The sequence below is a fragment of the Gymnoscopelus microlampas genome (genome assembly GCF_963454915.1).
Source record: "Gymnoscopelus microlampas genome assembly, chromosome: 20".
In the NCBI taxonomy this organism is placed as follows: Eukaryota; Metazoa; Chordata; class Actinopteri; order Myctophiformes; family Myctophidae; genus Gymnoscopelus; species Gymnoscopelus microlampas.
The window spans coordinates 42,300,617-42,316,413 of record NC_139957.1 but is presented as its reverse complement, the minus strand read 5'-3'; the positions used below and the strand labels follow the sequence as shown (position 1 = coordinate 42,316,413).

The 15,797-nt window shown below is 40.7% G+C and overlaps 1 protein-coding gene across 1 annotated transcript in view; it reads right to left on the bottom strand.

Annotated features, from left to right (window-relative positions):
• LOC311036148 (uncharacterized protein) overlaps positions 1 to 15,797 on the bottom strand; it is a gene marked incomplete at both ends in the record, with an annotated part of 40,508 nt that overhangs the window by 4,206 nt on the left and 20,505 nt on the right. The gene's annotated exons all lie outside the window — the stretch shown is intronic.

The following is a 15,797-nucleotide window of genomic DNA, read 5'->3' as shown; positions in this document are numbered from 1 at the left end:
ATAAGGCACGGTGTGCTGCTTGGGCACTGCAGGTCTGAACGCTCTTGTACGCACATGACAAGGTATACATGTGTTAGATGCAAATATAAGATACAGATTCACATGTAGTTGTACAATCACTGTTAATATGATCACTGGAATATACGGTTTACAAAAGCGCTTCAGGTACCACCAGCTCTGCATGTGGCTATTAACGCTATGTTTGTGAAATTTAGTTTTTTGCAATGACGCTTTTACATAGAAATGTTATTCCAAGTGTGAATTACCTAACTTAAATAAAACAGAGACACTATTTGCATGGCAGCCAAAAGGGATTTTACTCTTTACCAGCCAGACAGACAGACAGACAGACAGACAGACAGACAGACAGACAGAGTTACCTGAACAGATCACCTCCAGTGTATCAGAGGCAGTAAAAGACATCATTGTTCCACACTCCCTCGGCGAAGACTCAGAACCATCACAGGTAGATGTAATCCTCCATACAGGTTGCTCTGTAGAACCTAAACGACGTTGTGTTGAAACAGCAGAGCCACAGTCCAGCTGTCTACACACTACGTATGATGAGTTCAGGTTCCATGCACACCAAGCATCATTCACTGGTCTCCACTCTCCCTGGTGTTTCATCTCAACTCTACCAGTACAGTTACTGGTTCCTCCAACCAACCTGACATCACCAGACTCTGTACAAAGACAATACAATAAGTAGTAAATAAATAATATAACTTGCATAAGCCAATAATCAAAACCAAATGTTTACTTTGTTGTCTTTTTTTATCTCAGGCTTGTAATATTTTAAATCAATTCTTAAAAACATGTTAGTGATTATTTTATCTCATTTCTAATTACATTTTTATCTAAAATAATATTTGACATAATGTATTTTATTGTATGCTTTACATTATCTTTTTATTGCCTGCAACCATTTCATATACTATGTGTACATTTTGTTCATTTATTTAAGTGTGCCTGCCATGCCAAATGGACAAAACACTTAGGGTCCTATTCAGGACCACATGCCCGCCCCTACTACCGTTAAATAGGGAGGACGCCGTTAGTTGCGCGTGGAGGTGTGCCCGTGGGCGTGTTGTTGCTATCTCCCCCACATTGCCATTCTCAACCCACACATGGGTACGGCTTGGGGAGGGGGGATAGTGGATTCTAAAAGCACCTGCCCGTTTCTCAAACCACCCGCCAAGTGCACACAGACACTGCAATGGCTTTGTGCGTTGGACAATGAGCCCTGTTGCCATGCAGCCTTGAGAAATAAGCAACGCATCTATGAAAACAAAAAGAAGCAACTATAAGGCCACATGAGCACTTCAAACTACTAACTAGAGCTTTCATATCCCCTAAATATTTTAGCCCGGCTTGACAAATAATTGACAAATTAGACCCAGCCCAGCCCGTCAGATTAATTGCTGCATTAAATCTTGGTAATTCGTTAAGAACAGGAGTCATTCCACCCTATTCCAAAAGTCTATATTTTATTTAAAAAACAGCTTGGAGCAAATAGGGCTATATAAATATATACACTGCCCCATAACCATTTTAAGAATGATATTCGGTTATTATACGAAATATACTTTTAATTGAGATATTTTCGTTTTTTCCATATTGCTGTCTGCATGTCTTAATAAAATCATGCTTTCCGCAAGCAAAATAAGCATACAAAACAGTTCGGATTACTTTGTTTGATGGGAAAGAGTTTTCGTTGCCACTGTCGCAAAAATTGCTTGTTCAGGGTGGGATTGTGGGTCTCTTCTCTACATGTAAAGTCTCTTGAGACAACTTGTTGTGATTTGACACTATAATAAAATTGAATTGAATTGAATTGACATCCAATGTTACCTCGTACTGCCGCTGCCTGCTCTTGTCATTTGAAGAAATAATCCAATTTGTCTGAAGATCCATTATATGTCATGTTGGTTTAAACTTTAAAGAGTGCCGCGCAGTGACAGAAAACAGCTGGCTGATTGATTGATTTGACCTACTTTTGCGCTTCTGCCCTGATGATTAATTATTTGGCAACAGCTGTGTAAGAGTATAACTATTTTAAATGGCTTTCATATACTCTTGGAAAGCCGTTGCTTATTGGGACCACAATACGCTACAAATGAATTAATATATGAATTTATTTGGATAAAAAAAAACGTCGACCCGGCACGGGTCGGGTCCCGTTGGGTTTGGGCTAAAATCTTAAGCACTTACATTTTTTATAAGATGATCGGATCATCTAGTGTGATTTTCATTTTGGCTGCTGTGTCGTTAAACCCATGCTGCGGGTGAATATTATATTATATATTATGGGCGCGTTCGAAAATACAGCACTGAGCGCACTGGCCAATACAAACTAATAGGCGAGTGTGCTCCGGTGCGTAATTTCCGAACGCACCCAGTATAATATATAATATAATATATTATATTATATTATTATTATATTCCCCACGTAAACGCTACGTTCATGTTTACTGTTAAAGGTTCTCAATCTTTTCAGGCCATCGACCCCCCAAAATAACCATATTTGAACTGGGGACCCCCCCCATTTTGTTTGACTCGGTTCCACAGATAAATTTTGTGAAAATAGCCGATCTACAAGCTCTCAAGGGTGGACGCGTTGAGAGCTTGTAGATCTGCTATTTTCAAATATTTTTCAAATACTTTTACTTTTGATACTTTAAGTACATTTTGATGCCAATACTTTTGTACTTTTACTCAAGTCAATTTTGAATTCTGGACTTTTACTTGTAACAGAGTATTTCTATATTGCAGTATCGGTACTTTTACTTAAGTAAAGAATTTGAGTACTTTTTCCACCACTGCAGCACCAAAAGAAAAAAGACGCACCGACATTCCATAGGCTAAATCAATGCATTTTGTCATCGCATCGCACTGCTCTACACACTCACACAGACACAAGCACGCAGAGATTTAGCTATTTTATGGATAGATATAGGCTATTAGATGTCATTAATTTATTTACCGCAATATTTCACCCGCGGTTTATCCGATATTAATTAATAATTATATTTGATTGACCCGAACCCACCCAAACCTCGGTTCGCAGCTATGTGTCTGGGTTTGAGAGGATATGATTGATGTAAACTTAAAGTGTAGCTCTGTTCGGGATTACTGAACAAAGGTGGATGATGAAAGATAATGGGGACAATATGGATGTATAAGTTAACTTTAACTGCGTCACTTCAGAGGAAACTATGGAGCAACTTCACACCCCTGTTTACACACCCCTGGAATCCATTAGAATGGTGGAAATAGAACAATAACAGCAAAAGTGAGTACATATAGACCTTTCCTAAAACTGTCCCATTTATTATACCCATGTGCTACTGTATGTCAGTGTACCACCGCCAAGCCCTGTGGTCGACCAGCTGGAGGTCCATGGGTGCCTGTAGGAGCGTTGTGGCAACATGATGTAATTAATTATTTGGGAGCAGCCGTGTGTACCAATAGTATAAATATTTTAAATGTCTTTAAGTTTCATAATACTATTCCGGATCTGACTAATATGACACGCTTATTGTTAACACAATAGGCTACAAATTAATACAAAAATGTATTTGGATAAATTAAATAAAAAAGAAGGAAAACAAGCCCAATGTGGCTTATAATAATCAGACCAGGCAACAGTGCAGAGGGGGAGATAGGCTAGAGCATATATTGAATCGGGGATGACGGCGGATGACGGCTAGCGCAGTCTTCTCTTAAAGGCAATGGCTTCTGGCACGGTGATTGGTTTTATCATTGTAACGCCCAAACCACACCTATGCATAATGTAACGGGGAGCGCAGGTGTTTTGCGGGGCGGGGGAGTACCACAGAATACCAAATTTTGCGGGGCAACGCCTCTTGCCTAGTCCGCACTCCGAAACTAGCGGTTTGCTCCAAGTGTCCCTGAATAGGACCCTTATTGTCATAATTAAGGTGACCACCCCACATCGGGGCCCACTGTCGGCTTGTTACGCCACTGACTTACAAGTAATCAAAGGGAGTTAAAACACTTAGCGAGCGACAGGCACACTTAAAATGTCTTCGAAATTTTGTTTCTATTATTATTATTATTATTACCTGAGCAGGTGAGTCCAACAGTCTTGTCAGGTGAGCAGGTGTTTCTAGTTGAGTCTGAGGTTCTACAGTCCAGGAGAACAGCCTCGCTGCCTTCACACTGGAACACTTTGGTCCACATTGATGCATTCACTTCTCCATAGAGCGCCCCCTGGAGGACTGAAGGAGGCCCACAGCCAAGCTCCCTACAGACCACATGTGCATCCTGCTGGTCAAAGTCACCTTCACACACTGAGACCCACGACTGGTTAGACTTCACCTCCACTCTGCCTGAACACACACTAGTTCCATACACCAACCTCACTGACTCTGGAGAGAGAGCGAGAGCGCGCGAGAGAGAGAGAGAGAGAGAGAGAGAGAGGGATTATTAAGATTACTAAACCAAGTTAATCAATAGTCATCATGGATTCATAGTAAGCTCTAAACACATAGAGAGCAGTGGATTGACCCAAGCTCTTTACACACAGAGAGAAAAGAATAAAGACTAGAGACTGAACATAATGTTACATGTAATCTGAAATATATAAATGAGCAAATAAAAATGATAAATAAAGGAATCATTACCAAATTGAAGACAGACAGACAGATAGACAGACAGACAGACAGACAGACAGACAGACAGACAGACAGACAGACAGACAGACAGACAGACAGACAGACAGACAGACAGACGTATAGATAGATAGATAGATAGATAGATAGATAGATAGATAGATAGATAGATAGATAGATAGATAGATAGTGTTACCTGAACAGATCACCTCCAGTGTGTCAGTAGACCATTCAGGCAACATTGTACCACACTCCCTCAGTGAAGACTCAGAACCATCACAGGAAGATGTAATCCTCCATCGAGGTTCATCTGTAGAACCATCACTCCTTTGTGTTGAAACAGCAGAGCCACAGTTCAGCTGTCTACACACTACAGATGATGACTTCAGGTTCCACCTATAGTACCAGAGATCATCCACTTTTCTCCACTCTCCCTGGTGTTTCATCTCCAGTCTACCAGTACAGTTACTGGTTCCTCCAACCAACCTGACATCATCAGGCTCTGTACAGAGACAATATAATAACAAGTAATAGATAACATAACTTTCATTATGAATCAATAATAATAAAGATACATAATAATAATAATAATAATAATAATAATAATAATAAATAAACACATCTCGGTCACATATGTATCATATGGCAAAATGCAATATTAGACTATTTCATAGATAAGCTTCAAAAACATTAAATAGATAGACTAATAACATAATGTTACATGTACACTGAGGATAAAGGAATGTAAATATAAAAAAAATTGTACAGATGAAGCGTATTATTATCATCATCATCATCATCATTATTATTATTACCTGAGCAGGTGAGTCCAACAGTCTTGTCAGGTGAGCAGGTGTTTCTAGTTGAGTTTGAGGTTCTACAGTCCAGGAGAACAGACTCGTTGCCTTCACACTGGAACTCTTTGGTCCACATTGATGCATTCACTTCTCCATAGAGCGCCCCCTGGAGGACTGAAGGAGGCCCACAGTCAAGCTGCCTACAGACCACCTGTGCATCCTGCTGGTCAAAGTCACCTTCACACACTGAGACCCACGACTGATTAGACTTCACCTCCACTCTGCCTGAACACAAACCAGTCCCATTCACCAACCTCACTGACTCTACATATATATAGATAGATAGATAGATAGATAGATAGATAGATAGATAGATAGATAGATAGATAGATAGATAGATAGATAGATAGATAGATAGATAGATAGATAGATAGATAGATAGATAGATAGAGAGAGAGAGAGAGAGAGAGAGAGAGAGAGAGAGAGAGAGATACAGACAGACATACAGACAGACAGACAGACAGACAGACAGACGGACAGACAGACAGACAGACAGACAGAGTATTAAGCCAAGTGAACCAAAAGTCATCACGGATTCATAGTAAACTCTAAACACATCAGAGAGCAATGGATTGACTGAAGCCCTTTACACACAGAGATAAAGGCTAATAACATAATGTTGTGTGCTCTGAAATGAATACAAGAATAAATAAACAAAAAACAAAAAAAACAAAAAAATGGGGGGAAAAAAGGAATCATTACTAAGTTGACAAACTAAGAGGGTGGGGAACAGACAGACAGACAGACAGACAGACAGACAGACAGACAGACAGACATATGGATAGAGCGATAGTGTTACCTGAACAGATCACCTCCAGTGTGTAGTCAGGTCTCAAAGTCTCAGTGTCCATTGTTACACACTCCCTCAGTGAAGATTCAGACCCATCACAGGAAGATGTAATCCTCCATAAAGGTTGATCTATAGAACCATCACTACTTTGTGTTAAAACAGCAGAGCCACAGTCCAGCTGTCTACACACCACAGATGATGACTTCAGGTTCCATGTATACAGACATTCCACTGGTCTCCACTCTCCCTGGTGTATCATCTCCAGTCTACCACTACAGTGACTGGTTCCTCCAGCCAACCTGACATCACCAGACTCTGTACAAAGACAAGACAATAAGTAGTAAATAAATAATGTAACTTGCATAAGCCAATAATCAAAACCAAACGTTTACTTTGCTGTCTTTTTTTTATCTCAGGCTTGTAATATTTTAAATCAATTCTTAAAAACATGTTAGTGATTATTGTCTCCGCCAGGCCGAAGGCATGGCGGAGAGTATGTTTTCGTCCGTCCGTCCGTCCGTCCGTCCGTCCGTCCGTCCGTCCGTCCGTCCGTCCGTCCGTCCGTCCGTCCGTCCGTGTGTGTGTGTGTGTGTGTGTGTGTGTGTGTGTGTGTGTGTGTGTGTGTGTGTCCGTCTGTGAACACCTGTGATTGGAGACACATGATGAAATTAACTTCAAACTTTGAGACGCGCTGTGATTGGCTGTGATCACAGTGATGGAAGCTCACTTATAAAAAAAAGTTTTTTTTCTTAAGTGAGTGATGCTATTTATGAGTTGTTAATTTCGTCATGCGTCTCGCTAGCCAATCACAGTACTGAGCAAAGGGTCTGAATACCAATCAGCCAATCACAGTACAGCGATAGACACATTTTCACGACGGAAAGAAAAACTTTCGCTACGGATGGGTCCCAAACCCACTTCCTGACCTGGCGGAGACCTGTGCTCCGAGGAGCACATTTTCTAGTTTTATCTCATTTCTAATTCAAATGTTATCTAAAATAATTATGCTTTATTTTATCTTTTTATTGCAAACCATTTTGTATACCATGTATACCTCAGGCTAGTCATATTTTAAATGACTTCTGAAACTGTAATTCTATGTTATAGCCATTTCATAGTTCTCATTTACTGTATCTTCATATTGCCTTTCTCTTATGAATTAGTACATCCTTTTAGCCCATTTGTCTATTTTAATTGTCTAAAAAAGGGCGTGGCCTAATGGCTCAATAGCGCCCCTTAAAAAAAAAATGTGCTTGAGGCCCCACAATACAGTTTCACCTACATGTAAGCAAATTGTTACACACTTGTATCATGTCCCAACTTACAAAAAAAGTCTCTTGGAGACATGACCTAAACCCAACAGGAAATCGGCCATTTTGAAATCTTAGTGGCGTATTTGTGCATTTCAAGCCATTTTCACAGGTTGTTCTTTAACAAACTCCTCATAGGCAGATTAACGGATACGCCTCAAATTCGCTCAGCGTACACAAGTGTTTCATCGTGTTAACGATGAAAAGTTCTTGTAAAACTGCGCGACTGTGGCGAAGCGTCAAACTTCAACGCCAAACAGGAAATGAAAATCTACAATTCCTATTGGTTGGGCTTTAAACAGCCATAACTCCAGTTCCCAGCATGCAAAACTTCCCAAACATTCTAGGTGCTCTTAGATGGCCAATAGGGACAGGCTGTAATTGCTTAAGCCCCACCCCCTCTGTGTTCCTATTGGCTGGGCTTTAAATAGCCATAACTCCAGTTACCAGCAGATATGCTAAACTTCCAAAACATAGTTTTGAAGTTTTGTTTTTTAACAATGTGTCGTAAAGAGTCATGAGTCGTCTCACTGGACTCGGTTGAAAGTCCTTGTCCTTCATTAGAGTTACTTAGCTCTGCTCCCTGTTCTGATTGGTCTATATTTGGCCCCAACGTGGACAGAGGTGCGAGGGCCCAGTCATCGCTGCTTGCAGCTTTAATTATCATTATTACCTGAGCAGGTGAGTCCAACAGTCTTGTCATGTAAGCAGGTGTTTCTAGTTGAGTTTGAGGTTCTACAGTCCAGGAGAACAGACTCGCTGCCTTCACACTGGAACTCTTTGGTCCACAATGATGCATTCACTTCTTCATAGAGAGCCCCCTGGAGGACTGAAGGAGCACCACATTCAAGCTGCCTACAGACCACCTGTGCATCCTGCTGGTCAAAGTCACCTTCACACACTGACACCCACGTCTGATTAGACTTCACCTCCACTCTGCCTGAACACACACTGGTCCCATTCACCAACCTCACAGACTCTGGAGAGACAAAGCGAGGGGGGGGAGAAACAGAGAGGGAGAGAAAGAGAGAGGCAGGGAGAGAGAGAGCGGGGGAGATTATTAAGCCAAGTGAACTAATAGTCATCATGAATTCATAGTAAACTCTAGTCTAAACACATCAGAGAGCAATGGAATGACTGAAATTCATGAAATGAATAAATATATAAATAGAATTAATAAAGTAAAAAATCACACCCAGTGTGAAGTGGGCGGTGTCTTGCTAGCTAATCACAATACTGGGCTAATACTGGGCTCACAGTGATGGAAGTGATTCACTTAAAAAAAAACATAGTTGTGTTTTTTTAAGTGTGCGCGCGTATTTATAGGGCTATGCACATGTGTCATGTGTTTCTAGCCAATCACGGTCCTGAATAGAGTCATGGTGGCCAATCACGGTGCAGGGTTAGGGGGGTACACTGGTGGCCAATCACAGCGCGGGGTTGGGGGGGTGCAAATTCCAAACCTCACTTATAGGGGCGGTTGCACCGCCCAAAAATTGAGAAAAAACCCAATCATAAATAATCGAGCAAACAATCACACAATTGATTAAATAAGTGAATAAACATAAATAAAGGATTTTTTTCTAGATTGAATACAAACATAAGACAACATGAAACTAATGGTAGTCGTCACCATCATCATCATCATAAGTCCTCACACAGGAAACCAAAAACCTCCACAAGTCCGTATACAAACACACACACACACACACACACACAAACACACACACACACACACACACACACACACACACGCACACACACGCGCACGCGCACACGCACGCACGCGCACACACACATACAATGAGGGGATGAACACAAAGACAGACAGGCAGACGAACAGATATTCAGACAGACAGTTAGACAGACAGACAGACAGTTACACAGACAGACAGAGACATAGACAGACAGATAGACAGATAGACAGATAGATAGATAGATAGATAGAATTACCTGAACAGGTCACCTCCAGTGTGTCTTTTGCATAATACACTTTTCCAGTGTACTTTACTTTACAGTCCCTCAGTGAACGTTCAGATCCATCACAGGAAGATGTAATCCTCCATGCAGGTTGAACTGTATCATCATTCAAACCAGAACCTGTATCATCATTCAAACCAGAACCTGTATCATCATTCAAACCAGAACCTGTATCATCATTCAAACCAGAACCAGAACTCCTTTGTGTTGAAACAGCAGAGCCACAGTCCAGCTGTCTACAAACTACAGATGATGACTTCAGGTTCCACGTAGACAAATCACTCTCCATGTAGACCACTCGTCTCCACTCTCCCTGGTGTTTCATCTCCAGTATACCAGTACAGTTACTGGTTCCTCCAACCAACCTGACATCACCAGGCTCTGTAGGAGACAAGACAATAAGTAGTAAATAAATAATATAACTATCATTATAAAGTAATAATCCAAACCAAAAGTGGAGTTTATTGCCTTTAGGCTTCTCATTTTTCGAAACACTCAAATATGTATTCATTTTGTCTGTGTTTTAGAATTCCTTATCTGCATACAGTAGGCCATTAAGTAATTAACAATTATATGCTTCATATTGTTTCATTTTTTATTTGCATCATCTTGCCCAAGTACCGTTCCTGTAATTGTATTTGTTTTGTAAACCATTAGACCTATGTAGCCCATTTATTTTACAAATACAGTTTATAATTAGGGTAATAATAATAATAATAACGATTATTATTATTATTATTATTATTATTATTATTATTATTATGTATTATTTGTATTATTATTACCTAAGCAGGTGAGTCCAACAGTCTTGTCAGGTGAGCAGGTGTTTCTAGTTGAGTTTGAGGTTCTACAGTCCAGGAGAACAGACTCGTTGCCTTTACACTGGAACTCTTTGGTCCACATTGATGCATTCACTTCTCCATAGAGCGCCCCCTGGAGGACTGAAGGAGGCCCACAGTCAAGCTGCCTACAGACCACCTGTGCATCCTGCTGGTCAAAGTCACCTTCACACACTGAGACCCACGACTGATTAGACTTCACCTCCACTCTGCCTGAACACAAACCAGTCCCATTCACCAACCTCAGCTCTGAGAGAGAGAGAGAGAGAGAGAGAGAGAGAGAGAGAGAGAGAGAGAGAGAGAGAGAGAGAGAGAGAGAGAGAGAGAGAGAGAGAGAGAGAGAAAGGGGAGAGAGAGAGTATTAAACCAAGTGAACCAATAGTCATCATGGATTCCTATTACATTCTAAACACATCAGAGAACAGTGGATCGACTGAAGCCCTTTACACAAAGAGAGAAAGACTATTAACATAATGTTACATGTGCTCTGAAATAAATAAATGAAAGAATGAATACAAAAAATTAAACAATTAAAGATGTAAGAAAAAAAATCAATAATCATTACTACATTAAATACGAATATGAGAAAAACTGAAATAATGCTAGTTGTCGTCATCATCATCATCAACATCATCAGTCCTCCCAGAGAAGCCCAAAAACCTCCAGGAGTCCATTCATAATCCACTCTCTCTCTCTCACTCACTCACTCACTCACTCACTCACTCACTCACTCACTCACTCACTCACTCACTCACTCACTCACGCACGCACGCACGCACGCACGCACGCACGCACGCACGCACGCACGCACGCACGCAATGAGGGGATGAAAAGACAGACAGACAGACAGACAGACAGACAGACAGACAGACAGATAGTATTACCTAAACAGATCACCTCCACTGTGTCAGTGGAAGTACCAGACTTCTTTGTTACACATTCCCTCAGTGAAGACTCAGATCCATAACAGGAAGATGTAATCTTCCATACAGGTTGAAGTGTAGAACCAGAACTCCTTTGTGTTGAAATATCAGAGCCACAGTCCAGCTGTCTACATACTACAGATGATGACTTCAGGTTCCATGTAGACCGACCATTCACCGTTCTCCACTCTCCCTGGTGTATCATCTCCAGTATACCAGTACAGTGACTGGTTCCTCCAACCAACCTGACATCAACAGGCTCTGTAAAGGGACAAGTCAATTAGTAAATATATAATATAACTGTCATTATAAAATAATAATCAAAACCAAAAGTGGAATGTATTGCCTTTAGTCTTGTCACGTTACAAAACGCTTCTTAAAAACATACTTTAATTTTGAGGACAGTTCATAGTGCTTCATTATTTAGGCTACTTTGTCTTTTTAATTCCTGTGTTTTAGAATTCCAGACTCAGTAGGCCATTAAATATAACAATTATACAATTCATATTGTTTTATTTTTTATTTGTATCATCTTGTTCAAGTACTGTTCCTGTAATTGTATTTTTTTACAAATACAGTTTATTATAATTATAATGATTTATAATTATAATTAGGGTAATAATAATAATAATAATAATAATAATAACTAGACGCGTCGCAATTCCGGGGAAATTGCAGAGTGTGGTTGCGGTGACGCCGGTTGCGGGACGTGGCCGCCGGGACTCGAGGAATACGCTGGGAGGAATAACGTCGGAGACTGCGCCAATTACATTGTGTCGTCACTCCTGAGATCGCTTTCGTTTCATTTTGAGAGGATTGATCCCCCAAAAATCATGTTTTTGCATCGAACGGTCACATTTTGCGCATTTGTGGCGCCCCCTATGGGTCAAAGTGGAAATGCTTTTGGGGATTTGTTGAGTAAACCACCCTCGACATTCAAATCTGGGATCGATTGGACGTTTCGTTCGTGATTTTTGGCATTCTTTGTAAAACGGGCCCCTCCCGCTAACTTTGGAAGCCAATTACGGACGAACGGTAAGGACTATCAAAATGCCGTTTGGATACCTTTATCGCATGGATACATAGATCATGTGTACTGATTTTTGTGAGATTTGGAAAAAATTTGTAGGAAAAGGAGCAAAAAGTGTGTTTTGAAGAAAATTCAAAATGGCGGAAAATCTATCCTGACGCAAATGGGCGTGGCCTATATAGGAAGATGCGTCGTGACCCAAGGAATCCAGGGAAAAATAAATTTTGATTTTACGACCTACGGTTCAAGAGTTATAGGCCAAAAGGTAAAGGGGGCTGTTATAGCGCCACCATGTGGCCGACTGGTGTGATTATTTTCTTAATAATTATTCAAAAAAATATTAACCTCCCCTCCAAGTTTTGTAACTGTAGCCTTTACGGTTTCCGAGAAAAAAATACTTGAATGGGAGTTTGTGCAATTCCCATTAAAGTGGATGGGGAAATTTAATGCACTAATAAATCAATATCAAAAAATCTATCCTGACGCAAATGGGCGTGGCCTATATGGGGAGATGCGTCGTGACCCAAGGAATCCAGGTGAAAGGAAATTTTGATTTTAGGACCTACGGTTCAAGAGTTACGGGCCAAAACGTAAAGGAGGCTGTTATAGCGCCACCATGAGGCCGAATGGTGTGATATTTTTTTTAAATAATTTTGGACTAAATTACGAACCTTCCCTCCAAATCTGGTAACTCTAGCTCTTACGGTTTCTGAGAAAAAAATACTTGAATTTGAGTTTTTTCACTTTTACATTAAAGTGGATGGGGAAATTTAATGCACTAATAAATCAATATCAATTAAACTATTTAACCAATCTCTTAGCCCTATACACGCGCACGATTCCCGATTTAGACGGTCATTTTGACATATGGCATGACATTGGGGAATAAAAACTGTGGGAGAAATAGCGGTTTGAAATAAAGTTTATCTAGAAAGAATAAATAAAGTCCAACTACAACAATAGTCTGGTTGCCCTGTTAGGGCAACCTCACTAATAAATATTATTATTATTACCTGAGCAGGTGAGTCCAACAGTCTTGTCAGGTGAGCAGGTGTTTCTAGTTGAGTTTGAGGTTCTACAGTCCAGGAGAACAGACTCGCTGCCTTCACACTGGAACTCTTTGGTCCACATTGATGCATTCACTTCTCCATAGAGCGCCCCCTGGAGGACTGAAGGAGGCCCACACTCAAGCTGCCTACAGACCACCTGTGCATCCTGCTGGTCAAAGTCACCTTCACACACTGAGACCCACGACTGATTAGACTTCACCTCCACTCTGCCTGAACACACACTGGTCCCATTCACCAACCTCACAGACTCTGAAGAGAGAAAGCGAGAGAGAAAAAAGAAACTAATGCTAGTCATCATCATCATCATCAGTCCTCCTCCAGGAGTCCCTGGCCTACATACTCCACACACACACGCATACACACACACTCTAGAGATGCACGGATTGCGGTTTTACCCACGGTTGCCACGGTTAACCACAGTTTAGGTGGATTGGGGTCAATAAAATATAATTGTTAATTAATATTAGATAGATCGATCGATCGATCGATAGATACTGATTGCCTCGGGGCGACTGATTGCCTCGAGGCTGATTGCCTGATCAGCCAGAAGGGTCCTTCTGGCTGATCTACACGGTCACTACACGGTTCTGTTCTGGCCCCACAGTGGTGGAATGAACTCCCCACTGATGTCAGTACAGCAGAGTCACTGCCCATCTTTCGCCACAGGCTGAAAACCCACCTCTTCAGGAAACACTACCCTTCCTCTTCGCCTTGCCTACTTGTTGTAGGAACTCTTGTTTTATTATTGTATTGTTTAATTGGATCTTGTTTAGTCGATACACTTATTTGTTTTAGCTCTTGCTCATTTGATTTTGCTATTGGTCTCATCTGTTTAAGAAAGTAGGTAGCTGATATATTGCACTTTTACCTTAGCTCTCGGTATACTCTTGGTTGCTTGTTTTAGCAGAAAATGCACTTAGGACTTCCAGTGATTAGTAATTTTCCTTCCCTACCTATGTTGAATGCTTATTGTAAGTTGCTTTGGATAAAAGCGTCTGCTAAATGGCTGTAATGTAATGTAATAGATAAATAGATAGATAGATAGATAGATAGATAGATAGATAGATAGATAGATAGATAGATAGATAGATAGATAGATAGATAGATAGATAGATAGATAGATGGATAGATAGATAGTGTTACCTGAACAGATCACCTCCAGTGTAGGAAATGTGGAAGTATAAGAATCCTTTTCTGCGCAGACCCTCAGTGAAGACTCAGATCCATCACAGGAAGTAGATGTAATCCTCCATATATGTTGACCTGTAGAACCATCACCCCGTTGTGTTGAAACAGCAGAGCCACAGTCCAGCTGTCTACACACTACAGATGATGACTTCATGTTCCATTTAGACAAACCATCTTCCACTGGTCTCCACTCTTCCTGGTGTTTCATCTCCAGTCTACCAGTACAGTGACTGGTTCCTCCTACCAACCTGACATCGTCAGGCTCTGTACAGAGACAATAGAGTAAATAATAAATAATATAACTTTCATTGTTTAACTTTAACTTTTCATTTGTCACGAAAATGTTAGTTTGTTGACTTGTTATCACAGGCTTGTCATATTTTTAATAAATTATTTAAATGTAATGTTAGCCCCTTTCGGAACCCTGTAAACCCTTTTCGTGTTTGGGATGACGGTATCCAGGGTCCAAAGTCACAGTGGGCCTGATTAATTAAGCTGTGTCCGCCCAGATTTTGTACTTGACTTTCGAGCCAACTCTAATGTCACGCTATTAATCTACATGACGAGTATCAATTCCGATGTAGGACAGTGGAGGGTTCATCCAAAGGACAGAATCCCCATAGTAGTCAATAAGCTCTGATAAAAAATGATATTGGCGGATTCCAGCATCAACGTTTTACCTCGGCAAAGGTGAGTGAGCCTTTGCCCTTCATTCTTCACATCTGCCTTTAATGGCGCCACCAGGAGGCCGACTTTTGTAAAACGCATTTTTAGATATTACTCCTTCAGATTTTATCCAAATTTCACGCAAATCGGTACACATGATCTCTATTTAGTTATGTGATCAATACGGATCTGTTTGATTTTTCATATTCCATCCTGATTGGCTAAGATTGACATCTAAAGTTTGCAGGAGTGGCCCATTTTGAACAAAATCCCACAAATCATGATTACAGCGTCTGATTGCGGTGAAACTTTACACACACATTCGCACTACGTTGAGGAGCAACATTGCCCTATAATAGCGCCACCAGGAGGCCAATTTTTTTTTTATATTACTCCTACAAATGTTGTCCAAACGCACATCGGTATATATTATCTCTTTAGTCAAATGATCAAGACACATCCATCCGATTTTTCACATTCCAGCCTGATTGCCAAATTCCGAACTTGCTG